The 15,553-nt window shown below is 36.2% G+C and overlaps 1 pseudogene; it reads right to left on the reverse strand.

Annotated features, from left to right (window-relative positions):
• Positions 1 to 1,361: 1,361 nt before the first annotated feature.
• Positions 1,362 to 1,480, reverse strand: LOC111738450 (annotated as a pseudogene).
• Between the last annotated feature and the right edge of the window lie 14,073 nt (positions 1,481 to 15,553).

Genomic DNA, 15,553 nt, shown 5'->3' on the forward strand with positions numbered 1-15,553 from the left:
GTTCCAAGCTGCATTTACAGCCTCAAAGAATTTTTGTATACATTTACCAGAGCTCCAAACTTTGATTGCCCTACAAACACCAGCAGAAACCCAGAAGGTGCAGGACTGCTTCCAGATCTATCATACGTGGAGTGATTATGCTGCCAGATGGTTCAAATGTTGGGGATTCGGAAATAAAATTTAAAACAAAAAATGAGCTCTTTGTTTCTCTCCTCCAAATGCTCATAAACTAGCAGGAGAATGAGACACGTAAATAAATAACATTAAAGGATTTGATGTGTGTAAGAGAAGTATGAACAGATGTGAAGAGGCTGGGACAGAAGGATGTTGACAAAGGCATTACATAAAAAGGGACATTTGAGTTAAATCCTGAACAGTAAGAGCATTCAATGAAGAAGGACTTTTGTAACTGCAAAGAGTCATAAGAATAACATTAATAGGATGAAATTTATGGAAAGACTTCCCTTAAACTTTATCTCTTGATGATATTCTGTCATATGAATCATCATGTGAAAAAAGGAAAGAATAAAACTGCATCCTCAGGAGCTTTTAATGTAATGATTATAAGTAGGTGTTTAATTCGAGTCTGGGGTACCCTAGGTTCAAGTGAAGGTAAGACGCAGGAGGAAAAGGGAATACACAGAAATCAGATTAATATCTAAGATCACTCTGCCATATGTGCTGCTGCATAAGAAGGCGACTGGAGTTCAGAGAAGGAATAGCTCATTTAAACTTGGGAAATGTGCCAAGGCAGAGCTGGGCTGGAGTGGAAAAGTGGGATTTGGAGACAGGAAAGGAGCTTATAAATTTGAGGACTGGCGAGATCTTGCAGATCTTGGAGTCTGTTCTCCCACCATCCCCATGACTTAGTGCAGGCAGAAAGAGCCATACAAGCGAAGATCCAGCTTGGACCACATGGAGCTCTGTGAGGAGCCAGGCCTACCAAGATGTCATTAATGTCAAGAGGGACAGAAAGACTCAGAGAAATACAGATCTGTGAGTAAGGAGTACTTCTTCTGACAAGCAGAGGCAGCATTACAATTTTATTAAGTGCATAATTCTTCTCCATTAAAGTGTCCATTCTCTTGATGGCCTGGGAGACCCTAGGGGAACAGATTGTGCTTAAGAATGTACTATTTTCTTAAACAACTGGTATTAATTGTATCTTCTCACTCACAAGGACATTAGAATTTGTGAGACTTAAACTGCTTTCTCTTAGTGAGGAAGCTACATCTTGGTTGTATATTACATATCTTTGTTTTTTGTTTTTTGTTTTTAAGGTGAGGCAACCCTTGGTTAACCTCACAGATTGCAAGGACCTTGTCAGCTTACAATCCCTTATTTTTTTTTTTTATTTTTTACACCTACAGCACCTGGTCTTCCTAGGTGGTCTCCTATCCAAGTACTAACTAGGCCCGACTCTGCTTAGCTTCCAAGATCAGATGGGACTGGGCTTGTTCAGGGTAGCATGGCCATAGATGTATATTACATATCTTTGACTGAACGTCAAATCTTTAGGCCACTGGATGAGAAGATGACTATTATATCATAATACATTTTAATTCAAAGATGTAAAAATACTTTGAGTTCTGAGGAAGAACAGTCATGTACGAATAAACTCTAGGTGTGGAATTAAGTAAAATCAGTAAGTCAATCTTAATTTAGTGCAAGAGCTGGATCCCTACGGCCAAAGCTGGGTGTTGCCTGTTTTTGTCAGTAAAGTTGCATTGGAACACAGCCAGACCAAGTCATTTATGAATTGTCTATAACTACTTTCCCACTACAACAGCAGAGCTGAGTAGTTGTGAAAGTGACTGATGGCCTACAAAGCATAAAATATTTACTATCTGGTCATTGACAAAAAGAGTTTGCCAACCCTTAGCTACTCTTAGTTTCGTTGCCTTCAAATTGTGACTAAGAATACTTCCCAATCCTATCTATTTCCTTCTATCCAACAAACATGTATTGAGCCCAACTATGTGGTAGGTGCCAAAGTAGACACCGTGGGGGAGGGGTACAATGATAAAAAAGACAAGGCTCCTGCCAAGAACATTCGAAGGGCCGAGAAAGAGGTAGTATGGGTAATTTCGAGGTGCGTTAAATACTGAGAACAAAGTATGCTCTTTCATTACGAAGGCAAAATAGGAGAACTCACTGGAAACTGGAGAAGGCATTCTGCAGACATTAGACCACAGCCAAATGACAAAGAATGAGTAGAAAGTTAGCCAATAAAAAGGCTGAAAGGAAACTGGGAGGACTCAAGAGCCTATTTTGGCAGTCAAAAGCCAAAATTGGACTCTTTCTCATGGCATTTCTTATGTAAAAATCTTTGCTGAGGTAACGGATACAGCAGGCTGGAAGAGGGTGGGGTGTCTTGTACATTATATATTTTGCATAGATTTCCTTCTTAATACTTGTTACTTAAAGACTAATGAAGAGGAAGGGAAGAATGAAAAGCTTGAATATTTATCTTGTGTAAAATGAAGCTTTTGTCTCCACGAAACTCTAATCATATTTTTGAAGACCCTTAGAACTATTGATAAATAATTCTACTTGCAAAAAATGTAGACATCATATTTTTGTAATGTGTGAAAATCTGGACAATATCCATTATGTAACAGGGTATAAAATAAAATTTTTTTCTGTCTCATATTTGACCGAGTTCCCAAAACCAATTCAATAGGTGAAAAATAATCCCCTGGAAGAAATTAATTGTAAACTTGTCCACATGGTGTGAATTAAAAAGAACAAAGAAGGTCCGAAGCTCCGGAAGTAGCTCTTCTGCCAGACACTACAGTGCCTTAAACTCTGGTTATTAGAGGCTCTCCTGTGGGTTAGCACAGTAAAGTTCCAAGGCCATTTACTGTCCAGGTGTGCACACTTGATACCTGGGAGGTATCAACATCAGGGTCTTTCCTTTCACAGAGAACATAGCAGGAATTATTTTTTTCTGACTAGCAAATGAAAAGCAAATTTGAACAGCCTAGGACAAAAGACCACAAATCTTGTTAGAGTTTAAGAGACAGGAAAAATCTGGAGCATGAGACACAGCATCGGAAGATTTAAATGTATTATATGTTATAGAAAAAAGGCCAGAGAACAAATAGAACAAATATGGAACATAAAGGCCAAGGGCTTGTTTTTCCAGATATGTGAATGTGTGTGTCTGTGTGTTTGTGCATTTGTGTCTCTATGTTTGTCATGGGCAGGGGTCACAGAGAGAAGGAAACTGGGAAAGTACCAACAAGAGGAAAGAATGGGTGAGCAGAGTTTATCAAAGAAAATATTTTAAGTTAACAATGGAAAGAAAATATTTTTAGCGTTACATTGTCTGACAATAGCCACTGGCCACATGGAACTATTTAAATTTAAATTAAAAAATTAAATAAACTAGAACTACCACATGACCCAGCAATTCCATTTCTGAATGTTTATCCAAAGAAAATGAAATCACTATCTCAAGAAGATATCTGAATACGACCTAATTTATTCATCATTGACAGATGAATAAATAAAGAATATGTGGTATGCACACACAATGGAATATTATTCGGCCATAAAAGAAGAAAATTCTGAAGTTTGTGACAACATGGGTGAATCTTGAGGGCATTATGCTAAGTGAAATAAGTTAGACAGAGAAAGACAAATATTATTTGACACTTGTATGTGGAATCTTAAAAAAAAAAAAAACCTCATAAGTTACAGAGAACAAATTGGTGGTTGCCAAGGCATAGAGGTACATGTGTTGGGGGGAGGGCAAAATGGGTGAAGGTGGTTAAAAGGTATAAACTTCCACTTATAAGATAAATAAGTCCTAGGGATGGGATGTATAGCATGATTGTAGTTAATGATACTGTATAGTATATTTGAAAGTTACTAAGAGAGTAGATCTTAAAAATTCTTGTCACAAGAACAAAATGTAATGGATGTTAACTAAATTTACTGTGGTAACCATTTCACTATATATATATATAGAATCATTACATCAAATACTTAAAACTAATACAATGTTATATGTTCATTACATTTCAATTTTAAAAAATAAATTTAAAAAATTAGATATTCAATTTCTCAATCACTAGCCATGGTTCAAGTGTTCAATAGCCACATGTGACTAATGGCTACCATAGTGAGTTGTGTATACATGGAAGATTTTTATCATTCTAGAAAGTTCTATCGGACAATATTATTTTAGGGTTTCAGGGCTAATCACTTTTGACATCGAGAAAACAATTCCTGTTTTCTCTGCATGACTAGTTTCTTAATATTTTAATCCTCACTGAATTTGAGCTTTCTTAAAGCATAAAGATGTAGTATCAGAAGCTTGTAAGAACAGAAAATTATTCCTAATTATGAAGACAAGTCATGTTCTCTTGAAAACTTTATTTTTAAACAGTCTTATTTGGGCCAAAAGACAGAAATTCAGAGTTGCAAAATTTTTCCTAGAAGCCTGAATGCCTTTCAGATTGCTTGCAAACCATAAAAATTTAGCACTGGGAGATTTAAAATGTTGAGTCAGTGACCTCACACATTTAGCTTTTTCTCAGTTTTCATGATTTCTCCTCTAAACACAGAAAGTACTTCTTTGTATCACATTCTTTTCCCATATTTGTAATTTTCATTTCCCTTTTACATAATACACATTTTAATATATTAAGGCTGTGTTATTTGCTGGCATGGATAGATATTAGTGTGAGTATTGAGAAAGAAAACTTTAAGGAACATTTTTTGAATTCTGTCATCTTAGGAGCTAAAAAACCTACAGACTTGTTATTTGCTTGAAACAACAAAAAATTATGAGTTTTGAATATTTTAAATTTCACTATACAGCTGTTCGTTCCCCACCAAAGAACAAACTGAATGAATCTTTGTCAGAATTAAAATTTTTCTCTTCTGGAAAAACTTGGAGGATTGGATCATCAAAAACCACATTCATCATTTAATGAAGACATGTTCAAATTTCAAAAATTTTATCTAATGTCTAACCAAAATATGTTATTTAATCTGCCTGGAGTTGAAAAAAATCTACATTTAACCTATAGATTCTTGTTATAAATTTTTTTAAATTTCAGTGGATTACGGGGAGAGTGAAAAGACATTGTCACTTATAAGCAATATGGCCACCAGCAGAGCAACACCTCTATCCCATGCTGGAGCAGTGAAGTCCACAGGGAAGTGACCTTGCAGGAGAATTCTACATATGGGCTTCTATGTTTATTGTGACTACCACTACATGATCCTGACAGATGGACTTATAAAAATAAATTATTGTGATAAAGAATGTTATTTTCAAACATGCAGAATTTATATTTTTAACTCTTAGGAACCTTTTTTAAATGTAAAGAGATTGTTAATACACACGCGTGCAGACACACACACACACACACACACACACACACACACACCCTTCCTGCAATTAAAGAAAGACTGACAGAGACTGACTTTGGAAAACTAATTAACAGTGTTCAACAATTTAGGGAATATTATTATTTTTTCTGAAGTTTACCATAGTCCTTTTAGAATTTTTCCAGGCCCAACCATAATATTGGTGTAAGATAAACCACATAGGATATTAGAATTCAGAGAAGGGAAAGAGGAATGAAGGTTTCAATTGAATTAGATGGTAAAGTTTTTAAATTTCTGGGAAGGGAAGCATCTCAAGGAATTTTAGATGGAGTCGGCAGTGAGAGAAGGAATGAGCTCAAATCAGGAAGAGTAAGGATGCATGATGCTGTAATCAGTGTTTTTTCAGACTTTAAAGTGCACAGGGATCATATCTTATTCAAATGCAGCTTTTGATAAAATAAATCTAGGTTAGGACCTGGGATTTTGCATTTATACCAGGTTCATAGGTATTGTGACACTATACTTCCACAGATCACATTTTGAAGAACAAAATGATCCTGACAGATGGACTTCCAAAAATAAATTATTGTGATAATTTATTTAAGCTGTGTAGATTCAATTGCCATTATCAGTAAATAATTCACATTTATAGCATTACCTTGTTATCTAGGACTGTCCCTCACATATTTTACTTTATTTGATCATAAACGAATAAAATAGGATTCTATGAAATATCTGATTTTATAGATCATCTCAAATCTTCTCCACTTGTCTTTCCAAAACTGGATGGGATTAAATACACCATTAATAAAAATGTCATGTGCTCAAAGAAGTTTGGGAAATGTTAAGAACAGTTAGATAAGTTTCTTCAAGACTCTAAGACGCCTTAATACAAATATACACTATGAATCTTCGAGAGAATTGACCACGCATCACGCTTTCTTCATCGTACACTTTTAACACTTCCCAGAGAAGCTTCTCTACATCGTGAACAGTGAGTTTTGCATACGAGTTCTGAGGTCTCATTGGTTCTTAAGTTCTTACTTTGGTCAGTGTAATTGGTGACCTATACTTAAGTGTAAGTCACTCATGATAGATTTCAAAGATACCCAAGGCATTAGGTTAGAAATAATGACTACCTTCACATCAGTCAATCACATGGGGTTGAGCAGAGAATGGCTATTGTAGAAAACACTGGGAAGACCACTATTTATTGAAGAAACTATCCTTTTCCCATTGAGTAGTCTTGGCTCCCTTGTCAAATATTAGTTGACTCCACATGCAAGTGTTTCTTTCTGGGCTCTTTCCATTCTTTTCCATTGATATATGTGTCTATTTTTATGCCAGTGCCATGCTGTTTTGATTACTATAGCCTTGTCATATTATTTGAAATCAGAAAGTGTGATATCTCCAGCTTTGTTCTTTCTCCAAAATGCTTTGGCTATTCAAGGTATTTTTTAGTTCCATACAAATTTTAGAATTTTTTCTATTTCTGTTTTAAAAAATGCTATTGGAATTTTGATAGAGACTGTATTGCATCTGCAGATAACTTTGGGTAGTATGAACATTTTAATATATTAATTCTTCTGATCCGCGAACATGGATCCCAGTCAGGTGCCCGAATCACCTCTCTTCCACAACAGGAATCAGTGTCTTATCCTCCCTTTTCTAAGTCCTATCTCCATGGCAAGTACCATATTTCCAGGATAAGACCTATTTCCATTGTCCAGCCAATTGTCAAGAAGTTTGTCTCCTACCAGCTGTTAGAAGCACAATAAAGGGTGGGAGAACCTGTCCCTGGAAACCAAACCAGAAAGCAGAATGTATCTTCCCCACAGAAACAGCACTACACATACTTCAGCTACCTGAGGGTAGCAGATGCTTTGGTGTGCTAATCTAGGAGTTACAGAGGACATGTAAGAAATGGAAACTGCATTCAAACTTCCAAATAGCCAACTTGTAAACAAATGTTTAGATCAGATCCATCTTCTGCTCTTCAGTCAAAGATTTTTCGTGTGTCCTTTTTTCTATTGTTGTTTTTAATCAAATCAATGCTACATTCCTATAGAAAACTCCTGAATGTATGTTCTGAACACTTATCTCCTATGACCCAAGACCTTGGGTAAAGACAGCACAAGAGGAAGATGGAGCAGGGGTTTTCCTGAGGGTAATAGTAATGACTCATGCTACTTCCTTATTCTAACCCTTTCCAACAGTGGGGTGGAGAAAGCTCACAGCCAGCCCTAGGGGAAGCCATCTTTCTTTAGGGAGATTGCTTTTCGATTTTCTTTTGCCACAGTGCAAAGCAAGAAAATAAAAACGCAGAGCAAGATAGAGTTTAGATGTAACTACAAGACAAGGAAGAGTCATCTGTAAAATAAATGTAACACATACTAAAATTAGTTCCCTACTGCACGCAGAAAGGAAAGTCAAACTCAGCATATTTCTCTCCCTCTCTCTCTCTCTCTTTGTGGTCAGGTACTAAATGAATCTTCCTACAAAGCCAATACAGAGAACAGAAAGAAGAAAAAAGGAGAAGAGCGCAAAGAAGAGGATAAGTGCAAAAAAAAATTAGCTTTCCAAGTGGGTAGTCTACATAATATCTCCGTTCCACATTGTTTTCCAAAGTTTTCTCCAAATAGATACAAGTCAACAGTTCCAGACTCTAAATCTGTTAAAGCGAAACACTCAAATCCTTTTCAGGTCTCTCCATCCATTAAAAGAGAAATGAATACCTTGAGAGGTGTCTTGAAGCATTGCAGAGATTAAACATCAGCAATTATATAACATTATCCACGCCTTAGAATGAAAGGGAAAGAAGCCAAGCTGTTGAGGAAGCCAGATCCAAAAAAGGATTGTCACTTAGTTTGCAGAACTGTACTGCTTTTGAAATACTGTAATTCAGAACATTTTATGAAACATGTTTGCTTATATTTTTTCTTCTTTGTTAAAAAAAGAAGGACTCAGAGTGAGGAAGGCATGAATTGTTATTCATTAAATAGGCATATATTTACTACATGTGGTATTACAGAAATTAAATTTAAAAACCTATAAGTAAAATACCTAAAACATTATTAGTAAAACACAGTGTCTGAAACACGTTAAGGGATCAGTAAGACTTGTATGTCTTAATTTTTATTATTATTGCTCTTATTATCATTGTTACTATTATAGAGGTAGATCTGTGAGCAACAGTTGAATAACTCATCCAAATCATTCAAAATGCTTATATTGTATTTCATGGACTATAACCAGAAAATAGAATGATATTTCAGTTTCTGTGTCAAAGTATTATTAGTTAATGCCAGACTCTCAAAAAAATTCTCAGTTTTTGTTATTATCTAAAATGAATTTCCATGCCAGATTCCAGTATGTGAATATTTGAACCCCCGCCAACTAATTTTATTCACTAGCTCATTGATGAATCTTGAATTATTTATACACACAAAGATACCAGATGCACCAAAGAACCCTTCAAAGAAAGAATATTTGAGGGAAAAAAAAATGTGGGACTAAAATTCATTAAGTGTCCTGTCGAGCTCATGTATCTGGGTTATCTATCTATGCCTTTATTCTCCTCTAACTAGGCAATTTTATGACTTCTTATTTACAGGTGTTAGCTTGGAGAAAATTGATTGTAATGCAGATAATTCCTGTCCATAGAAATGTGAATTGTGTTTCTATGAATGTTGACCAGTTTTACCACTTTTGCATCTATTTGTAAATTTATTTCACATTCATTATCCGACTATAACTGTGTGTGTGATTCTCTTTTGAATTGGTCATAACACCTACTATTGGTCCCTTATTAATTCTTGGGTTAAATAAAATCTTTGATACATGCTTGTTTCATATTGTATAAAAATTGTGATTTTATCCTCAACGAGAGTTTACCCTTTAGTAAGTATAAACTTGAAATTTATGTAACTCCCTAAGAAACACATCTGAAATTCAAACACGTTAACTTCCTTGCAAATTCTCTAGTCAGAATTACACCCTTCTTCCTGTGGCTTCTGAACAGTCATGGTTAGAAATCAGCCAGTCAAAGATGGCTGTCTAAGCTTACTGAGTAAAGAGCAGTGCCCTGGGCATTTTTGAATAGCTTTTTCTATGCTAGAAAAATGTGCAAAGCTTCGAAGGCAACATACAAATAAGTTAAGATCTGTCTAGAGGGCTTTCCACAGAGAGTACTTAAAGCCAGAATTGGGTTAAAAAATGATAGCAGTATTAGCTTACCTCACAAGAGGTATTCAAGACTAACACTCTTTGATGTTTTACATTAAATTTTGGTTCACATCTTTTGAGAAAGCAAACCATTTAAAAACATTTTGTTTTCATATTTTATCATTATAGTTGTATTTTTAAAAATCAAGAAATAGAACTCTTCAGCTTTTCTCTAGAGAATATGTTGCTAAAACTTCCGGCCTTTCTTTTTACTTACTTTAATCTTACATAATTACAGAATTGAATATTTTACAACTATAATACCATTCCAGTTATGTAAGTAACATTTTATAATTGAAATAATTATGTGGGAGGAATTTAATCAACCCAACTATATAACCATTCATGTAGGTTATAGAACTATGAAGATATTTTGAACATATTTCTATGTGAATGTTTAGTGTTCTAATAAAAGAGGTACCAAACTATAATCATATAAATATCTGAGAATTATAAATAATGACCATCTAATAAATATGACTAATGATATTAATGGATGTTTAATAGGAAAAGTGAGCAAGCACGAAAATTTAAGTGTGTGCCATCAATGTGGAACATTTAATAAAAGATTACAGAAACCTAACAAGAGCTTTTTAGAATGAATTACAATATCTGTTTTAACTATTGATACCTTTTTTTTACTTGTGAGTATTCTTCTTACATTGCATGTTATCAATCTTATTAGAAGGCGAAATCATTTTGTCAATCGCTACTCAAGCACTGCCTCCTCTGCAAAACCATTCTTGCTGACCATTAAGGCAGAATTAGATGTTATCTCCTTCCTGTTCCCACAGTGCATAGCCATAATGCTCAGTAATTGTTGTTTATCCTGGGTCTATATCTCTAAGTGTGATATAGTGGAAACAATATAGATGTTAGAGTCAAATCAGATTTGAATTCCAGAATAATTTATTGCTAGTCGTGTGGTCATACAGGAGCAAATAAAGATTATGAACCTCAGCAAGATGAATGTAATGATTGTTATAGTATTATATCTACTTATGTATACAATAATGTTATAGTATTATTGTATATCTTACACATACAATAATATTATAGTACCGTTGTTAAGATTAAGGAAAATTGCATATGTTGCCTCCTCAAAAATTGCATATGTTGCATAGTAAGTGCTCAATAAGGTTATATAAATATTTCCACTTCTTTCCTGTATCATAAACAAGCTATTTTTTCTGTTTTATTATATTTTAGCTATACGGCATTATATATTTACTATACAATGCTAAATAGATGCTATAATAGAAAATTGAAAAAAACTAAAATTGCAGGTACCTTAGGTTAGAAGTTGTTAGTATTTCCCATGCCATCCCATTTTGTTTTGATAAGCCATCACTACCATTCACTTTTTCCTCAGCTTGGCTAGAGATGCTGTTTTACACCAGTGTTTGAAAAAAATGCAAATGGTTGAGCAATTCATGAGCCTTGCAAAATGTTCCTGGTGTTTCTTCTTCATTGTTTACACAGAGAGACTAATGTCCAGCCCTGCTCAACTGAGTAAATGAAAATTTTGCCCATGCAGAAAGATCTAGTCCTGCCTGTTCATAAGTTTGACTAAGACAAAGCGACGGGGCTGCTCAGGGGACTAAGGCTTTGACACGTGTGGAGTCACCAGGTCCTGCCCAACCATCCAGCTGGGTTTCTCTCCACCCAGCTCATACCTTCTCACATCGGCCAAACCAGATTTCATCCAATCTCCGAACCTGCCACTGCCTTCTCACCTGAAAAGTCTTTACCTAATTGCATTTCCCTCACATTTTGGCTTGCATCCTTTGCAACTCTACTTGGTTTTCGGAGAAACTCTTGAATCATCTTGTTCTCTAATATCCCCCTTATGCCGTCCTAAAATAACAGAAATAATTTCTTATAGCTATGTTCCTCTCTTGTAGGGTTGATAAAATACAGGAGGCCCAGTCTAATCTTAATTTTAATAAATAACTAATAACTTTTAGTATAAGTATGTCTCAAATATTCCGTGAGATATATATGTACTATTTGATGTATACATGAAATTCAGATTTAATTGGGCACCCCATATTTCTATTTATTAAATAGGATACCCCTACTCTCCTCACTTGTGCTACAGTATGTATTGTATGTATTATATCACTTGTCTTGTATTACACCATGTATGTATTGTATGTATTATATCACTTGTCTTGTATTACACCATGAGTCATAGGTGTTATCCAGCTCTTTGAGGCCAGGAACAGTGTCCAGTTCCTTTATGTCACCACCATTGTACCTCACTCTTCTTGATGCTCCACTACTAAACACCCAGCGTGGTGTCTTAAATACCATCGAGAGAGCAGGAGCAGGGTTCTCCTTCATTCTTTCATTCTTTCTTTCAGCGAGCAAATATCTCTTAAACTCCTACCAGGTCCTGGGCACTGAAGTCTAGTCTGAAGATACAACTTTAAACAAGCCACAGCCATTGTCAGCAAAGAACTCCCAGCTCGTCTAGGAAAACAGGTATGTCGTAAAGCAATTTCAAACAGTATAATTTCCGAAACAGAGTGAGATGAGAACACATGGGAAGGACACCAAACCCAGCCTCCAGGGGTCAAAGACTTCTGAGAAGAAATAGCAGTTAGGCTATAATACCTAATAATCGTTATTTAATAATTGTTACATACCTAATAATACTATTAAAATTATTAACAATAATACTACTAATAATTATATACCTAATAATTAATAGCAGTTAACCAGGTGATGGCAGAAAGCGAAGGCATCTCAGGCAGATAGAACAGCATAAACAAAAGCTTAATGTTACCAGCCTTCACGTTTAATTAATGGATCAAATCTGCCTTTTAATTTTTAGCTTGTTCTGACCCATGGATGTAACTATCTTTTGAGGCCTCACGCCTCTTAATGGTTTTTCTCAAGGAATTCAGTAATGACAGCTCATTTATCTCTTACCATAGCAGCTCTAGGCTAGTCTCTTTCTCCTTGGCATAATCTAAGCATTTTCTTCAAGAATGTAGGGCTGAAAGGAGCCCACTGTCTCAGCTCACCTCTCTTTTCTCCCATTCAGTCTCTCTCTCTTCTGCTCCACCTAAGGCTCTTTCTTCCCTCTCCCACCCCTGCCCAACCCCTCTGTTTACTCCTCCCAACTCTTATTGCCCCACTGAAACTGATGCCTGGAACCACAGGTACCTTCTAATTCCAGTCACCCCTCATTCTGTATTTCCTAAAGAACCCAACCATATGCTATGAGGCAGTGATGAGGACATCTGTAGGGCTCTAACTCTAAAAGCACAAACGCAAGAGAAAACCAAATTGCATCCTGGTGAGAGAGGCAAAAAGTGAAGGCAGGGAGTTCTCAGGTGAAACGTATTTAAAATAAAGGTGCTTCTCAACCAGGGTCCTTTGTATTAACGCACTGTTCTTAGTCATTTTCGCACCCTTACCTGTGCCTCACACAAAACATGCACTCACTAAAATGTAAGGATTTACTTTTCATTCTAATTAAATATTCGGTTAAGGCAAGATAGTAGAATTGAACAAACATGAGTGGTAGCTAGCTATCTGTACTAAGCAAAGTCAGGAATTTTAAGTGCTCTATAGAGTTTGTGATGACAGGGTATCTGGGATGGTTAATTTTATGTGTCAAATTGACAAGCTACAAAGTACCCAGATACTTGGTCAAATATTATTCTGAGTGCATCTGCAGGGGTATCTTCAGATGACATTAAGATTTAAATAGTAGACTGACTAAAGCTGAGTGCCCTCCCTGACGTGAGTGGGCCTCATCCAGTCCATTGAAGGCCTAAATAGAACAAAAAGGCGGACCCTCTCAGAAATAAGAGAGAGTTCTTCCTGCCTGAAAGCTATCAAGTTGAGACGTCAGCTCCTTTGGTTCTCAGGCCTTCAGACTCTGATTAGAAGTACATCATCAGCTCTCCTGAGTCTCCAGCTTACTGACTCATCCTGAAGATCTTGGAACTTGCGGACCTTCATAATCACGTGAGACAACAACTTATTATACATGTATATAAAATATATTTACACATATGTATTAATATATATCCTTTTGTTTTCTCTGGAGAAACCTGACTAATACAATATCACAAGGAATAAGGCAATTAGAAGCTACGTTGATTATAAAACTCGCCTTTAATTTGCCCTATAAATCTTCGATGATCCAAGTACATCCCATCTCCCTGGGTAATTAGTTCACGCTTTACTATATATTGGATGATTTCATTCTTATAGGTCATTTTTTTTTTCGTATTTAATGTGAAGGATCTTTGAAAAATATTCCTAGTTTATTTGATAGGCATTAATCCCCTACGAAGGTCCCCATGATGGTAGGCCACATATATATACAGGATGATGAAGCTAAGCTGCCTAAGGGACTGTGTCATATTAGGGGTGGTCAGAAGACAGAAATGTCTGAGGGCTCTGATCTTCAGGAATAAAAAGGAAAAAATATCTAGGATAAAGCCAATTAATGCTTTCTATAAGACCCTCTTTTGTCCCAAGGTGTTATATAAAAGTAAAGATTTCAGAAGAAAGATTCGAAGACATGAGGGAGGGGATGAGGTGAGAGCTTTGCGGGCAGGTCAAGGAAATCTAAGCTAAACATACTATGCTAAAGAGGGCTGGCTCATAGATGTGCCACCTATGCATTGGATTGTGTGCTGGCTTTAATGTAGCATTGTCACCATCTTGAAATTCTTAATAATTTTTAAACAGGGGGCCCCAAATTTTCATTTTGTACTTGGCCCTGAAAATTATGTCATTGGTCCTGACACTAAGTAAAGCTTTCTTTAAGTTTGGTAATCAATTATAAATTAAAAGTAAATGTTTCTTTGATTCTCCACCTATCGATTATTCTAATGGCCTTAAGCTTGGATCCAAGATTAATAGCAACCAAACTGTGATCCCATACTCCCATGCTTTTCCCACGGATGAAAAGAACAGGAAGCAAGAACGATTTTAAGCAACAACCATCAGAGCCATGTACAACTGATCCTTATGCAGAGCTTGAGAAGACATGCAAGTTTCTATTGGCAGTTCTTACAAGATCTTGGATACCTGCTTCTAAAGTCAGGAATCAAACCCGTAATAATGGGGTAACAACTGCCGCAGCCATAAAATGGCTTCAAAATCTCCAGTGTAGGGACTGAATAATTTAGTATCATTGTCAAAACCTTTTGTCATCCTTTGCCCTCGATGGACCTCACCTGGTGTAAGAAAAAGATAATGCCAGCAACCTGGGCATGTATTACTCGCTATATGAAAGGAATCATCCTTACTTCTATTTCAGGCTTTAAGATGGACCAAATATTCTATTTCCATGTTTTCTACACACACATTTATATAAACACAAATGTGCATCACTACGTGAAGTGACAGAGCTTTCTATTTATAGAGATAATTGTATTTAACATACTCTGGATAGAGATATTAAAAATAAAGGAGTTTGGATCTGACAGGACAGACAATTTGATACAGGGAGAGCATGACCTGAGGACGTGGCAGTATCTTGAACAGCTCCCAAAATGAAAAACTGCTTCAACATCACCATTGATCCACGACTACCTTAAAGGATTTGAATTCCCCTCCTGGGGCAGAATCCCCTATTTGTACCCCCAACATTTCACCCCTTTTACTTGCTCTCCTTCTTCCACACTAAGTACCAGGCAATCGGATTATATTAGTCGGACTTTCCAGAGAAACAGAAAGAATAAGAGATATATACACAAAGAAACTTATAAAGAATTGGCTCATGTGATTATTCAGGCTAAGTCCCCAAATCTTCCATCTGCAAGGTGGACACTTGGGAAAGCTAATGGTGTCATTCCCACCTGAAGCCAGCAAGCTTGAGACCCAGCAAGAGCCATTCCCTCTGTTCTAGACTAAAGGCATAAAAGAACTGATGTCCCAGCTTAAGGAAGTCAGGCAGGAAGAGTTCCCTCTTACTCATGAGAAAGTCAGCCTTTATGTTCTATTTAGGCTT

Source organism: Pteropus vampyrus, unplaced genomic scaffold (genome assembly GCF_000151845.1).
Source record: "Pteropus vampyrus isolate Shadow unplaced genomic scaffold, Pvam_2.0 Scaffold38, whole genome shotgun sequence".
In the NCBI taxonomy this organism is placed as follows: Eukaryota; Metazoa; Chordata; class Mammalia; order Chiroptera; family Pteropodidae; genus Pteropus; species Pteropus vampyrus.